We start from the raw sequence: 16396 nt of genomic DNA, 5'->3' as shown, positions 1-16396 counted from the left end.
TTTAAATTATATATAATTTCGACGAAATAAGAATACTTCAGAATATTTCTTTGTGTTATGATGTTATTAACTGAATAGATGTATTAATTTTATTTTTTGCAGACTATTATCCTCATCTTTTCTTAGTTGTTTCATGACGTTTCGGCCAACTATTCCTCTGACCTTCGTCAGGTAAGAATAATACTCATCTCAATAATGAAATCCAATTAAATAATATATGATAGGTTTAATAGTAAAAAAGCTGTGTATTCTTTTCACCAGTGATCTCCTGTTTAATGTTCAGGATATAAGGCTTGGCGTGCCTGGTTTGTAAATGGTTGATGTTGTGTTTTCCGTAATATAAGCGTTGTTTAAATTTTAAAATTAAGCACGTTTTAAGCCAAATCCCTACGCGAAAAATTGTGTAAAATAAACAAACATTTATTTATTAATAATTATTCATAATTTCAACGTAATACGCCTTCTTCAGAATATGTTTTCCGTGTCATGTTGTTGTTTAGAAGAAAAAAAATTGTAGTGTTCTTTTTCAACGGTTATGTATTTTTTTTATTTTTTAATGCACAGGAGATGACAGGTGGTTTGGAATAGTTAATGTTGCGTTCTCCGTGATATAAGTGTAGTTAGGTTTCAAACGTATTACATAAGTGTTTTTATTTTAAAATTTAAACAACACTTATATCACAGAGAAAACAATCATTTCAAACCACGCGTGCCAAGCGTCATCCCGTTGACATTAGAAAATATCAGCAAAGCTTATATCACGGAGAACACAACCAAAACTAATATATAACACACCCTCATACATATATATATATATATATATATATATATATATATATATATATATATATATATATATATATATATAGCAAGTTATAAAATATATTTTATAACTTAGTACCTAGCTCTACTTATGTATTGAGCACTGTTGAAGTAAATACTGCAAATTTACGCATAAAATTATATTTTCGTGTATTAATTCTGTGATTTAATGAAGTAGTCTCTCTCTCTCTCCCTATATATATATATATATATATATATATATATATATATATATATATATAAAGTAACAACAGAATGCAACACATTTAAAAAAATAAGGAAACATGATAAAGAAAAATTGAAAACAAAAAATGCATATGGTTTGGCCCGCTGTAGATATATGTATGTATACCCCCACAGATTATATATATATATATATATATATATATACATACATACATATGTATATGTATCCATACATATATATATATATATACATATATATACGCAGATAGATATACACATAACATACATATATATACATATATAGATCGATAAATACACACACGCATATATATATACACACACATATATACATAGATAGATATATATATACACATATATACATAGATATATATACAAACATACACACACATATATATATATGTATGCATATATTATGGTCGCTACTGTATGTATAAGGAACGGAAACAACAAAGACATAAATATATGCATTACTTAAAACGTAATGTGTGATTAGCAACGAACGCGTTACTGAATACAGATTAGGATTTAATGCATGAATATTATAATGTTGACATGATAGTTTTCTTGAAAATAATGATTAAACTGAACAAAAGAAATAAACTATTTGACAAAAGTTAAGGAAAACTTCTGTTAACAATTTACTGTGAACAAAATATCAACATAATTAAAGTTTTGGTAAATACTCTCTTATCTTCAATTGGTTCTCGGCATCGTCGACCATATTATCTAATATATTTCTTGCAAAAACCAGCAGTAATTCCCTTCATTTTTCTTTCGTCGACTCATATGTGATCGTTGTTTTTAGAGTTTCTTTTTTGAGCTTTTTTCTTATATTATATTCCAAACATGTTTCATTGGATTCAAAACAGGGCTTTGAGATGGCAACTTTATTCAGACTATTCTGTTTTCTTCAAATAAAGTCCTAACCTTCTGAACCTTTAAGCGACATGCGTTGTCCTGCATGAAAATATGATATTCTTAAAGAATATGGTGTAATTTTGATAGCACATGATGCTGAATATAAGACAAATATCTACAGAGGAAATCGTTTCCCACTCTACCATACTGTCGCCACCAGACAACAGTTTCTTGACACATCGACGGAGTACGTAAGTTTTGTCGAAAGAATCAAATATATTCAACTTGGATTCGTCACTGCAATTAACTGTAACCCTTTGTATGCCAGTCCAAACAACACGCTCTGGCGAATACTCCAGGCGTGCGATTTAGTTTCGCATTGAAATAAGAGACTTCGATAATTGAATACGAGCATGGAATTCTGCATTTTTAAGTTGCCATCAACCGTTTTTCTTCAGATCTTATCTGTCTCATCATTAAATTTACGGACAATTGATGTAGAAATTTACAAACGGTAATTTTTTAAGACATTCTAACAGTTGTTCGATCTTCCCTTTACGATGTTCCCTGAAATCTGCTGATTTTTTAAAGTTTTGCATCAACCGTTTTATTGCCCTTAGACCTGCTACTTACACGATTGAACCACAATTTTAGATCTATTTATAGCTTATTTCTGTGATATTTATTAAATAAAAAATAACTATTTTGTAAAATTTCGTAACTTTGTAAAATATTCATGGATGACATCCAAATCTTTATTCAGTAAAAATTCTCATGGAAATCCTATGAAGTAGGCCCTTATGCCATACCTTATCGAAGGCCTTTGATATGTCAACAGCAATTGCCCTATAAAGGAAGGTTTTGTCAAGAGATTCACTAAACCTATGAGATATAATCGTTAGCACATCTGCTGTAGATCTTTCAGAGTAGAAACCATATTGCATGTTACTAAGAAGGTTGTTTCCGCTGAGGTGGTTGACTACTTCTTCATTTAATATGGACTCCAACAACTTACTCATGGCACACAGGAGACTTATTGGTCTGTACTGAGAGGGAAATGACTTATCACCTGAATTCTTAAATGCAGGGCATACTGATGAGGTTTTCCAGGATGTTGGAAAGCACTTCTCCTTAAGGCAACGCTTACACAGTTTTGTAAGTATGGGGGCAAGTTCTGGTTGGAGCTTTATCAGCACTATAACTGGAATGGCGTCAGGGCCAGTTATTTTACTGGAATCAAGGTTCTTGATTAGCTTGGTGACCTCACTCACAGATATTTGTATGTTGCATAGCGTGTTGTCTGTTATAGGAGGAAATACGGGGAGTTCATGGCCTTCGTCGCATAGGGTAGAATTAGCTGCAAAGTTCTTGGCAAATAGTTTGACCTTGTCTGATGCTGACGAGATGACCTCAGGCCCATTGATGATGGTTGGGATAGAACGCACGCTTCTATTCAGGATCCTGTTTGCTATTTGCCAAAACTGGTGGGAACCAAACCGCTGTTCAGCTACTTTGGATTTGACGGACTGAGCATATAGCTCTCTTGCATTTTTTATTACTCTTTTACAGTGGTTGCTGGCAGTCCTGAAAGCAGCTTTAGTCTCAGTACATCTATTACATATGGAAAAAGTGATTTCTGTGCGCGATGGTAGCAGCACATTTTGAGGAGAACCATGGCTGGCTGTTAGGTTTTTGTTGGACTTTTTTGGATGGTATGGATCGGTCTATGCCTACAATTAACCATTCGGTCAGGTCTGATACTATAGAGGACACATCCTTTTTAACCATGCAATGCAGAGGTAGATCGGATATGAATGTACGGAAGCTATCCCAATCAGCCGTAAAGTATCGATATACAGTACGGTGGAGAGGTACGTCTGAAGACTTATTGTATTTCATTTTTATCTTAACTGCTACAACGGAGTGGTCGGAGGATCCCAGAGGAGATAGAACGGAACATGAACAGTTAGATTACTAATTTTCGTATAACTTCGTGAAATGACAATGTTTATATTATATTACTTGGATACGATTCTGTGTGATACAACTTAGTTTTTCTCCTTAATGTTTTTAAAATTATATGCAAATTGACTCATAAACGTATATAAATAAGTAAAATAATATAAAAACCGTTACTTAATTAGTTATATAGCCGATGGTGTTGAAAACAAACAAACAAAAACGATACGAAGTGGTATCCACCTTAAGCGGGTCGAATCGGTTCACTCCGAGGGAAGATAATTCCGAGGGAATATTAAATTAACACACGGTTTCCAGTGGTATTTGTATCTCGATCATGGGAGATGAAGATGGTAGGTTCTTGTAACTCGTTCAGAGAGATATCGAAGGTTTTCTACATGCTGCTCCTGGTATTGCCAATTTGTCACACATCTGGCAACGAGTAGTTCTATATCGTTTAACTGCAGTGATCTTACGATAACGGTGGGTCAACGTTAATAAGGCGTATAGCACATAATATCAGAAATCGGAAATTTACATCTAAAATAAATGAAATGTTTTGAAAGCTAGCATGAATTATGTATTAACAGCAGCAGTTTTTCGAATGATGGTAACCGAGTTTCAGTTCCAGGGCTAATAATTAGGGCTATGACAACAGCATATTCTTTTCTTTGTTTTGATTCTCAGGTATATATCCATTGATATCTTATATGTTTTTATGTAGAGTGATGTGGTTCTCGGTTGATTTATAGTGTCTGACTGTGTCGGATATATGCTCGAGAGTCAAAACCATGAAAAGAATATGTTTTTCTCCTACTAACAATGCAGTTATTATTTGGCAAATTAAGGAAAAGTAATTTAAATGATATAAAATGATCTGCAAATGTATTTTAATACATTACATTTTATTACTTGTTTATAAAGTCATAAATACTGACAATTACGTAAACAAGTTTTAACGTTTTGTGAATATTCTTATTATTAGTATTCATCATTTCGTCAATAGCAAACTACTTTCATTTTCACTGTCCGTCCCTATATGCAATCAAGCATTGTCGATTCCTCTTGTAAATTAAAAAAAAATAATTCTTTAAGCTTTAAAAGGTTAAAAACGAATTTGCTTCTTGTGCACTTATTGAACCGTGCTATTTTTAAATAGTATTTTAGAGTTTAATTAAAGTGTTACGATATCTTTTTTTTTTTTAAATTAAATTGTTAGGTGAAAATGCATAATAGTTACAAAACGCCCTCCTCTCCCATGTAAAGAGTTGCTTTCTAAACAATAACGTCATGATTTCGGCACGGTTCAATAAGTCCATAAGTACCAAGAATTTCCTAAAAAGACAATTTTGTGTTTATATTACAATCTACAGAGGTACGAAAAATGGTAAAAAAAAATCAAATATTTAACAAATAAATGTTATCGAAGGCAAGATAAGTTACCCTTCTACCTACCTAAAACAAGTTTTTAGTGGTTTTACTCACTTTAAAATGTTTAATCGATTCGAAAATCATACAGTGTATATCGATAGATGCGAACAAGTGAAATGGCGCCGAGCTGACCCTTAAATACGCGAGGTTTGGAAAAATGAGCTAAACATAAAAATATATAAAATACTGTAAGAAACCTACCCGATATATGTTAATGTGGCATATATTGGGTGAGTTTCTAACAGTATTTTGGATATTATTTTAGCTTTAACTCATTTTTTCCTAACTCCACGCATTTAACAGTCAGCTCGCCGCCATTTTTCTATCACCACATTGAATGACTCAAAAAGTGTTGATATGCCGTAAAACAGATAACCTGAATCCAATGCGTAGTTTTACAGATTAACACACACTTAAAAACATTTTTAAAGAAGAGAGAATATTTATATTTTGGCTGTGTAAAACACAATGATTAAGAAGTAATTCGATTTCTATACATTTTTAGGAAAAAAAATGACGTCATATATTGATGGAACGGGCGTAGTATATGTAAGAATTTTCTAAATAAATAAAAAAATGATTAGAAAATAGATGAAATAAAAAAATACAAAAGGAGAAAATCATAAAGAAAATGTAAGAGTAATGCAATCAGTACATTCGGAAGAATTGGTATTGCGACAAAAATTGTAATTTTTGTTCAAGTTTAAAAGATTAATGTAACAACAATCGAAAGAAACGGTTGAAAAGTATGTCAAATGCGACATTTCTATTTGGTTGAGTTCATTTTTATTTTTAATTTGAAAATATTTCTTGCAGTTGCCGCCATTTTTTTTCATTAGATTTTAGCTTAACTTCTTTCTTGAAAAAATTTTCTATTCAATTTAGGTTATCTTATTTTGAATTAAACTTTTGCTTGCATTACACTTAAACACACACACACACACACACACACACATATATGTATAATATTATGTATATACTATATATGTTATGCATAAATATACACTTTATACATGTATACATAGATTATATATATTAACATATCATATATAAATATATACTATACAAATATATTGTGTGCATATATATATATATATATATATATATATATATATATATATATATATATACGTACACACGTACATATTAGTGTTGAACCGATTAATCGGAATCGGGTATCAGAAAAATCGACAAATTTGGGGGTATCGGAATCAGTATCGGAATCGATATTACTTGGATACGATTCTGTGTGATACAACTTAGTTTTTCTCCTTAATGTTTTTAAAATTATATGCAAATTGACTCATAAACATATATAAATAAGTAAAATAATATAAAAACCGTTACTTAATTAGTTATATAGCCGATGGCAAAAACGATTGTTTTAATTATCTTTTTTATTTCATTTTATTTAAAGTAAAATCTTCCATTACTGATAATAATGATAAAATAATAAATATTTATTTTAAAATACCAGTAAAACTAAAATCGATAGATCATCCTCTAGAAGTGTATTTTTTTTTACAGAAATCGGGGAAAATAACAACTCTATATCTATAGAGATTTATAAAGAATCGGAATCGGTAATTTAGTATCGAATCGGGGAAAGTATTGAAATCATCGCATCACTAGTACATATACACTATGTATAGATAATACTATATTTGCTTGCATGTGTATGTGAAGTTGCCTTTATAAAAATGTTTCTTGAATAAATATAACGTTGCGTTGGCAAACAGACACAAATATTTGGAAACATTTTTTTGTTTGAAAGCATCAATTTTTCTCGAGTTATCTACAATAGATTTAAAACTTTTCTTTTTATCTGAATACAATAAAAGATGTCAACTGTGCTACATTCTTTTCCTGCTAGAAGACAATAAAAAAAAATGCGCGGTTTTGTGGCAGAAACTGTTGCGCGTTTTCCTGTTCGATTCACGGCAAGAACTATAAAATAACAAACGCGGAACTAACTCAGCTAATACTGTAGTTAATATAATCGAAACGCTATAGCATGACAGTCGTACATTTGTAAACTTCTTCCGGACTAATATCAACTTGCAGATCATGGAATTAGTGAACTGAACTCAAACCGAATCAAATTTAATATATACCTGCAGTAATATATTCAGAAAAGTACGTCTAAATTACACCTGTATATTAAACTAGTAAGATTTACCAGCTAGCTACTACTTGAAATTTAGATCGACCGAAAAATTCCCGATTGCGACATGGGATCACCTTAAGAATGCGGAGGTTAAAAAAAAACGTAACATGCGTCCGCAGCCGAGACTGAACTTACTACACGAGTTTGTAGTGTAATTCAAATCTTGTCTGTAGCTGAATACTTGATGCTTTTCCAGGGCTATCAAGGGTATTTTTTATTGTGACGCCATCACTAAATGGTTTGCCTACGATAGCTTAAGAGAGGCCTATCCACCCTCGATAGAAAGGATAGACCGCGCCAGTTTCCCAACTTGGTATTTTACCTGGCGGTACATACAGCGCCTCGCCTTCTCAAATAATCACTCATCTGGTACTGGCCAGGCTCAACGTTGCTTAACTTCGGTGATCCGGTGAAAACCGGTGTGTCAATGTGATTGTGCCGTACATATCGGAGGGTACATAGATCGAAATGTTGTGAAAGTAAAACCGAGAGCAGTAGTTCAAATAATCCAAAGTATACTAATTATGAATCGTCATCTAAAATAATTCAGCAACATAGAATGAACTGTTTATCATTAAAAGAATTAAATTGGGATAATATTCTCATTCACGTGTCATTCTCAACAAAGAACAATTCCTTCTTGACCTGTTCATACTGTTATAGGTTACGGCATTTGAATTCTTGTCGAGTAATTAATGTACATGAAATATTTATATATAAAAACACCATTTAGCGTAACAGAAAATTCTTTTGGGACGACAATGCAACTAAGATAGGTAATTACTATGGTGAATCTATTTCAATGAAACAGACAGTACCCAGAGCGCTAAAGGCCGACTGCAATTACACCGGTTCAAAGTAAAAAGTAAAAATAGAGAAAGCGGAATATATAGTTCGATTTTTACAAAATCGATTTATGATTTAGTGATTCTAGCAAGACATCCTGCGTTACCCGGTCGTAAAATACGCTTAAATATAATACTTAATTCATACAGATTCCGTATTTATTATATTGGAGCAAGTTCTCTATTGATTATTATATTGTACCCAATATAATGATATATGGTATTGATTTCAAAAGTAAAAAAAAAAAAAAAAAATGACTTCCGTGTCATCATTTGTATTTGAACGCAAAACATTCACCACCTTGCCATAGTTGTTATTTACCGTTTCAACCTCCGTAGTTATCGTCTGAGTTATCATCAGATGGATAATTAAACGCCTTCAAGGTAGAAATTTTTATGTACGCATGCCCAGAAGTAAATCGATTTACTACTACCAATGTCAACCGTTTATTTATTTATTTTTTTTTCAATTTTCACCCTTTAGACTATTTAGCAGGTATTTGTGCAGGCTAAAAACAAAATCAAATGTATTCCGGAGGTCCAAATAGTCTATATAGTAGGCTTCAAATTTGTAGACGGAATATTCAGAGAGGAGTTCGGTAGAAAAGTTTCGTGCATACACAGACAAAATCAGAATTATATATGTATTAGCAGGATTACCCGACGTTTCTCGGGATTGAATGATGATCAACGAATGATTCACACTCTCATATTTTTATTGTCATCGAAATCAGTGAAATCGACCATTTTTCAATCAAATCACTGTACACCGGGAACAAGTTCACGCGCCTCTCGCAATGACTTAGTACACGATACGTTGTACTCTACATTGCACTGTAGAGAACCTACTGTTGATTTTATAAACTTGTTGTTTTACATATAATGACTTGAATTTAAGTTTAAAATGCAAAAGTCAGGTATCATATTTCTATTGTGCTCTAAACAGAAAAAATATTTCGAACGCACGTCTGTCATATCAAAGAACCTAATATTGATTTTAGATGTCTGGTCTTACTGGTTGTGCGATAATAATAGCTCGAATTTAAGTTTCAAATGCAAAAGCCAAGTATCATGTTAAAATTGTTATTTAAACAGATGCATTGATTTTGAACGCACTCCTATCATATCAAAGAACCTACTGCTGATTTTATATGTCGGGTCTTTCGACTTGTGCGGTAATAAAACTTCTCAAATGCACTTGTGGTATTAGGCTGTGTAAGGTTTTAACTTTGTTCAAAATCGCCTGTACCTGCTTTCATCTGATTATTTCGATTAACGACTACCGATACTTATCGAAGACATTCCGATACAAAACCTATCTGCAAACACTGCCAGGCACATAAAGTACATTTGTGTGAAATTTCATAAAAATAGACTCAGCCGTTTTCGAGTCCATAGAGAAAATACTCACAGACATACAAAGTTCCTTTTGTATAATAGTAGATATATGAAAATCGGTTTTATATCGTTGCTTACGAATACCAGTGTTATACAACTGAATAAGACATTTGCCATTGAATAATCAAAATGTTTGATATGCCGTAAAGCGAGCACACGAAATCAGATATGATGGCTAAGAGGAGACTTTATTAGCAATGCTAACCGTTTAGCTGAACATTAGGAACGTGGATTTTGATATCAGTTCTAAGTTGAGACTCCAAGGAGATTGCGTCAGGCGTAAAGCTTAGCGCGCGAGATGGTAATATGAATGACTTTAAATCACCGTTGATCTTCCTTGTTTAAATCATGTGCATTATCTATGATCCATTCGTAAGTTGAGAGTACAATGCCATTTACGGTTGTTGTCATGGTATACCTGTTTGCGTTAAGTTCTTCGGCGTTAATTAAATATCCGGAAAACGATTGTAATCGATTAGTATGTATCAGGGTTATAAGTAATTTAGATTACTTCGTTAAAAATACTATACTATCTCCCAAATTAAAATCCGTAGAATTGAAATACTTTAATAACATGATCGATATGGAAAAGATATGTTTTAAAACTTGTTTGCATAAGATATTATCCAAACACGTGTGTTTACAATCTCTTTTTTATTATATATACACACAAACACACATACATACATAATATCGAATATTGGAATAAATAATATCGTTAGAATTCAAAAGATTGAACACAGTTAAAGGCGCGTTTCCCATTTTTATTTACTGTTTAATTTTTAATTTTTCGTTTATATGTGTATATGTACTGTGTGCATGTGTGTATGTGCGTACTTATATTTAAAACTGACGTGGCACCTTCTCATTGGCTATACCTCCTTCTCCTCCTCCTCTTCCTTCCTTCTTTCTTTTTCCATTCCTCTTTTCCCCGTGTATGCTCATACTTTCACTACACCGATGAAGACTGAAGGATCGGTCGAAAAATATGTACTTGTAAAAAAAGTTTTTTTTTTTTTCATAATATTATTTTGTATTCCTGCACGTCACCAATTGAAAACGAATAAACTTATCTACTTTTCGTATTCCTTTTTATCCATTTCCATTCATATATATATATATATATATATATATATATATATATATATATATATACCTACATATACACACGCATAATTATATACGTGTATACATATGCGCATATATATATATATATATATATATATATATATATATATATATATATATATGTACATATCCAGCTATATATGCATACATATATACGCAGTGACTTCCTTCACTCATGACAGACTATGGATAGTCATTGTAAGGTTGCCTGCGTGTGAAATTTTTGTGGCAAGAGTTGCGCAATTTCCAACCACACCTCTCCCGAGTCGACATTGTTTAAATACCAGTGGCAAGTGGGGGTTCCGGACGATTAGAAACAATGCTGAGATAAGCGGAAAGCACACACAGGGTCTAGAATTCACAAGTGGTCACCCATCTGGTACTATCAAGGCTCAACGTTGCTTACCTTCGTTGATCTTATGAGAACCGGTGCGTCAACCTGATTATGCCGTACATATATTCATATATATATATATATATATATATATATATATATATATATATATATTCACATTCTGTATATTTACGTATCAATTACCATAAAAGTCGTTTTGTATTCATTTATGTTTTTTTTTTAAATATTCTATTTATTTATTTTTTAAGTATTTATTTTCATTACTTTTAAAGAAAATATAAATATTAAAATTGCCTTTACAAACTAAATAAATGAATTTTAATATATAACGTGTACTTTTTTTCTCTCCCTCTCTCTATCAATCAATGTGTTTTTGTATGTGTACTCCAAATCGATTGAACCGACTTTTGAAAGTTTACACAAATGTACTTAATGTGTCTGAGAGTGTTCTTAGATAGGTTTACTATTGGAATGCCTCCGACAAATATCAAAAATCCATAACTGAAATATCCCACTACAGAAGAAACAGTTCAACTTTGATCAAAGTTAACACCAAATTTCACAAGTGCATTTGATAAGTTTTTCATCGCACAAGCAGTAGAGTCCGATGTAAACGATTAACAGTAGGTTCTATGATATGATAGGGGCGCGTTTGAAATGAATATTTCTGTTTAGAGCACAACTGAACCATGATAGTTGTCTTTTGCCTTTTAAACTTTAATTCATGTCTTTATACAAACATGAATTTATAAAATCAACAGTAGGTTCTCTGCAGTGCAACATAGTCGACAATATATTGTAGGTTAAGTCTGCGAGGGGGCATGTAAACTTCTTTCCAGTGCACCGCTGTGGGCCCCAGAGTAGAGCAGGCAATCAATCTATTTCTTTGACAAGTCGACATTTACACTAATTTTGATTTGGAAGTGTGTAAAATTGGTTGATTTTTATTCAATACCGGGCACTGTCGCACCAAAAATAAAATAGTATTATTGATTTTTTTTTATGTGTTTACATATTACGTCGCTGTAATTTGCATGCATTGAACTTGAAAGCATAGCATCGTTTTCGCCAGCGTTTTCTACGTATGTGTCACACATTCAAATGGAAATTCAATTAACTTTCTTGGTGTTATATTCTTGGATTTTATCTCATTGGATTATTTACCGTTCACCAGACTATCCATTCACGTGTAATCACCTTTTTCTTCACCATATTCCCTCTGCTCCACTTTTGTGTTATCAAGTAAGATCTTTGACTTACTTGTTTCATCAAATACATTTGTATGCAAAATCCAATCCCGCATTTTGCTAATTCCTACCCTCTGATGAGAAGGAAAGTATTTCTTCGAAACTCCGCGGACTAAGGACTATCCACTTATCAAGTGTTTGCTTTTCAGATTAAATATGTTTTTAACTCTTTTTCAAAGTGTTTTTTAACATGTTTTATTAACTGTTTGCTCTTTTATATATATATATATATATATATATATATATATATATATATATAACCCCGCGGATTAAGGACAATCAGCTAAATTTGTGTTTCGTTTTAGAACATTAAATATGTTTTTAACTCTTCTTAATGTGCTTTAACTTGTTTTATTAATTCTTTGTTTTATATATATATATATATATATATATATATATATATATAGAGAGAGAGAGAGAGAGAGAGAGAGATTGAGAGAGAGTGACGCGCATAAATACACATATGTATGTATATATAATTATTTTTTTATAACAATAATCTTCTTTACTATCCATAGACAAACATATAAAAGCATTGTTTTTATGCAACCACATAATAATTAGAAATACACAGTGTTCTCATCTACATAAAAAAAGTTACGTGAATAAATTTGAATTTTGATTTCATCTCTAACAGGGTTCGGAGGTATATAATAATTTGCAATATTTTATATATACAGGGTGACCCCCCCCATAAAAAAATCGGGTCCCAACCCTAATTAGGCCCCGTTTCTTAGTGTTTTGTCAGAATGAAATGATACTTTGGTCATAACTAGTTTATTATATTCAAAACATCACATCAAAACACTAGGGTCTTTGGCTTTTTTTCTCCCTTCTACAGCATATGTTCTAGATGGCCTCCATTTAGCTTTTGTTTTCTTTGAGTCACCATATCTATCTATCTATCTATCTATCTCTCTCTCTCTCTCTCTATATATATATATATATAGCTACTTATTATCTTGACAGAGTGACAATTACGTTTCAAATTCCAAAGAAATATATTGTATACACACATGTATTAACATAGGTATATACATACAGCACTCACACATACACACATATATCTATGGTTCTATAAATTTACACACAAGAATATACTTTATAAAATCAACAGTAGGTTTTCTACAATGGATTGGACACTAGTAGTGTGAAGTAAATCACGGCGGGAATTCCTGTGAAGATTCTTCCCAGTACACCGCGATGTGCCCGACAAGTTCAGCCAATTAATCGATTTGATTAAAAAAAAAAAAGGCGATTTCCCTGATTTCGATTACAATAAAATATGGGAGTGTGAAACATTCGCTGATCATCATTCAATCCCTGACAACTTCGGGTCTCCCTGCTAGTCTGATATATATATCTTAAAACATAGATTGTGAAACATTTTTTTTTCCGGATGTTAAGAATAAATAGCGGTAGATTTTTTTTGACGATAGCATTTAATCGTGGAGAAAGATCTGATTTTAAAATAAAGTTGGTAGCTCACAGCGAATGGCCACTTCGCAGCGAATAAAAGCGAATTTCCTTCTGATGCTACAATCTTTATCTCTTGTAAGTATATTGTTCATGTTACTGATTTTTCGACGAGGAAGAAATAGACGTTCATATTCGCATATGAAGGCAAATGAATACAAGGCAAAATAAATCTGGCAAAATATCAAAATAAGACTTCGTTGAATGACGCGAAAAGAAAAGAGGGGAGAGAGAGACGGGAAAGAAAAGATCAAAAGCATCGACGGAATCAAACCAACCGCAATCAGTGAAGTTGTTGCCTGAATGAACGCTTCAGAAAGCGATGGTATTAAAAGACCAGATATTTTTACGAGGAAGAAATAGAAGACTAAAGATGAAAATGAAAGGCGGGTAGCCAATAATATAGTTACGTTAGAGAGAAAGAGAGAGAGAGAGAGAGAGAGAGAGAGAAAGAGAGAGAGAGAGAGAGAGAGAGATACCTGGCTTAATGTTAAAGAGGCTGAAACTAAATTATGAGAGATAAATTAGAGTTTCAGCGAGTGAAGGAGAGGAATGAAATGTAAGACTTCGAAAGACTAAGACAAGAGAACACAGAAAAAAAAAAGTGAATGAGCTAAAAAAGAAACAAAACAAAAACAAAAAAAAAAAGCAAACAAACAAAAGACAGATAAAAATGGACGGACATTGAATGGATATAAAGTCAGTTGCTACGACGTCAGTAATAAACACAGGTAAAGGTTAAACTTCAAATACAGGAATGCCATTTCGGAATCACAAGAAGAATGGTGCTATGCAATATTCAAAAAAAAATATCCTTACCAAAAATGGTTGCGTAAAACGCTTAAAATTATAAAATCTAAAAAAAAAAAAAAAAAAAAAAAAAAAAAAAAATCAAAATTCTTAAGATGTGTCCATTCAATTTGGGTGGACGCATTTCAAAATGCTGTTTCAACGTAAAACACTTATATCTGCTTTTGCTTTGCTTCATTTTACTTCGGTCGAAGTCTTCAGAAATCAATGGGCCCTCTTCACTTGAGACTATCACTTGATCTCTATATGAGACACATGGAAGCCTCAGTTCCGCCTCGAAAGACAATGGATATCACCCCCTGTATGGGTAGCTGCGTCTGTAATTATGAGGTAAGGGTTGCGCAATTTCCAAGCGCACCTCTCTTGAATCGCCACTGCTTGAGATCAGTGGCAAGGAGAAGTCCAGGACGACTAGAAACACTGTAGAGAGCACGTACAGCACCTGAAATTCCCAAATGGTCACCCATATTAATACTGACTAGTCTCAACGTTGCTTAACTTCGGTTATTTAACCGGAACTGCTGTGGCCACGTGAGTATACCGTATGAGACACAGACATTTAAATATTCCATTAAAGTCCTTTATACATAATGTAATGAGTTAGTAAAGAAGTTAGGAATTCTTCTAGTCTGGTGGAATATCCAGCTTCGTATTTCTACTTGAAGCAACGTCACTTGAACAAGGTGAAATTTCATCGTTAAAGCCAGTGTAGATTAGTCATACTGAGGAGATCTTATTTGGGCTGCGAATACTATGTGATTTGTATATTTGCTCAGTGTTTACTTGTAAGGAAAAGTATCCTCACGCCAGGTTGTCCCGACAAACTCCTGTGAAGAGAATATATAAGAGTTTGTGTGAGAGTTATAGTTCATAATAGTTATTATTAATTTTGTATAGGAGTTATGTAATATGTTATCTCAAAGAAAACTTCACCGAAAGAAGAACCGTCAATAACTCACATATTTACGGATGCCTTTTAAAATGCTATTACACCGTGTACATCATGGAATAACCCACAACCGGTATTATAGATAAACATGGTCACATTTTAAAATATTATTTGATTGTAAACGCCATGAACTACCTGATGGAATAACAAAACGTTTTATGTATGCATGAATTAAAAAAAAAATGCTATTCTAACTCTAAGCGTCACGGACTAACCGATTAAATTCTTACGCATGTGCGTGGACGCATTATAAAATACTATTTGACTGTAAGCGTCATGGCCACTTGAAAGACCGACACAAACTCATATATGCACAGATACATTTTAAAATACTATCTAAATATATACGTCATAGGCTGGCCGATAGAGATTCTTATAGAGATATATGGACACATTTAAAAATGTTATTTGACCGTAAGCGTCTCGGACCGTCAGAGGAACTGACAGAAAATCTTATATATAAATGAATGGGTTTTAAAATGCCATTTCAACGGAAACATCGCAGACTGATCGACACAGATTCTTATGATGGTATGTGAATACATTTAAAAATAGTATTTCGCCGTAAGATTCACAAATCAAATGATGGATCGACAAATGTTTTCACGGACATATATCGCTGCATTTAACAATGTTATTTCAGTGTAAGTGTAATGGACAGACAGATGCACTTACAGAGATTCCTGGACGAATCTAAAAATGTTATTTCTATGTAAGCGTCAGACTGACAAAGGGTTGGACTGT

General features: G+C 32.6%; 1 protein-coding gene across 11 annotated transcripts in view; it reads right to left on the bottom strand.

Annotated features, from left to right (window-relative positions):
- LOC145286125 (cadherin-23-like) overlaps window positions 1–16396 on the bottom strand; it is a 1312625-nt gene that overhangs the window by 595444 nt on the left and 700785 nt on the right. The gene's annotated exons all lie outside the window — the stretch shown is intronic.

Source organism: Euprymna scolopes, chromosome 10 (genome assembly GCF_053919585.1).
Source record: "Euprymna scolopes isolate OS-2025 chromosome 10, ASM5391958v1, whole genome shotgun sequence".
NCBI classification, from domain to species: Eukaryota; Metazoa; Mollusca; class Cephalopoda; order Sepiida; family Sepiolidae; genus Euprymna; species Euprymna scolopes.
Note: the sequence above shows the minus strand (reverse complement) of the source record. Positions and strands in the feature narration are given on the sequence as shown.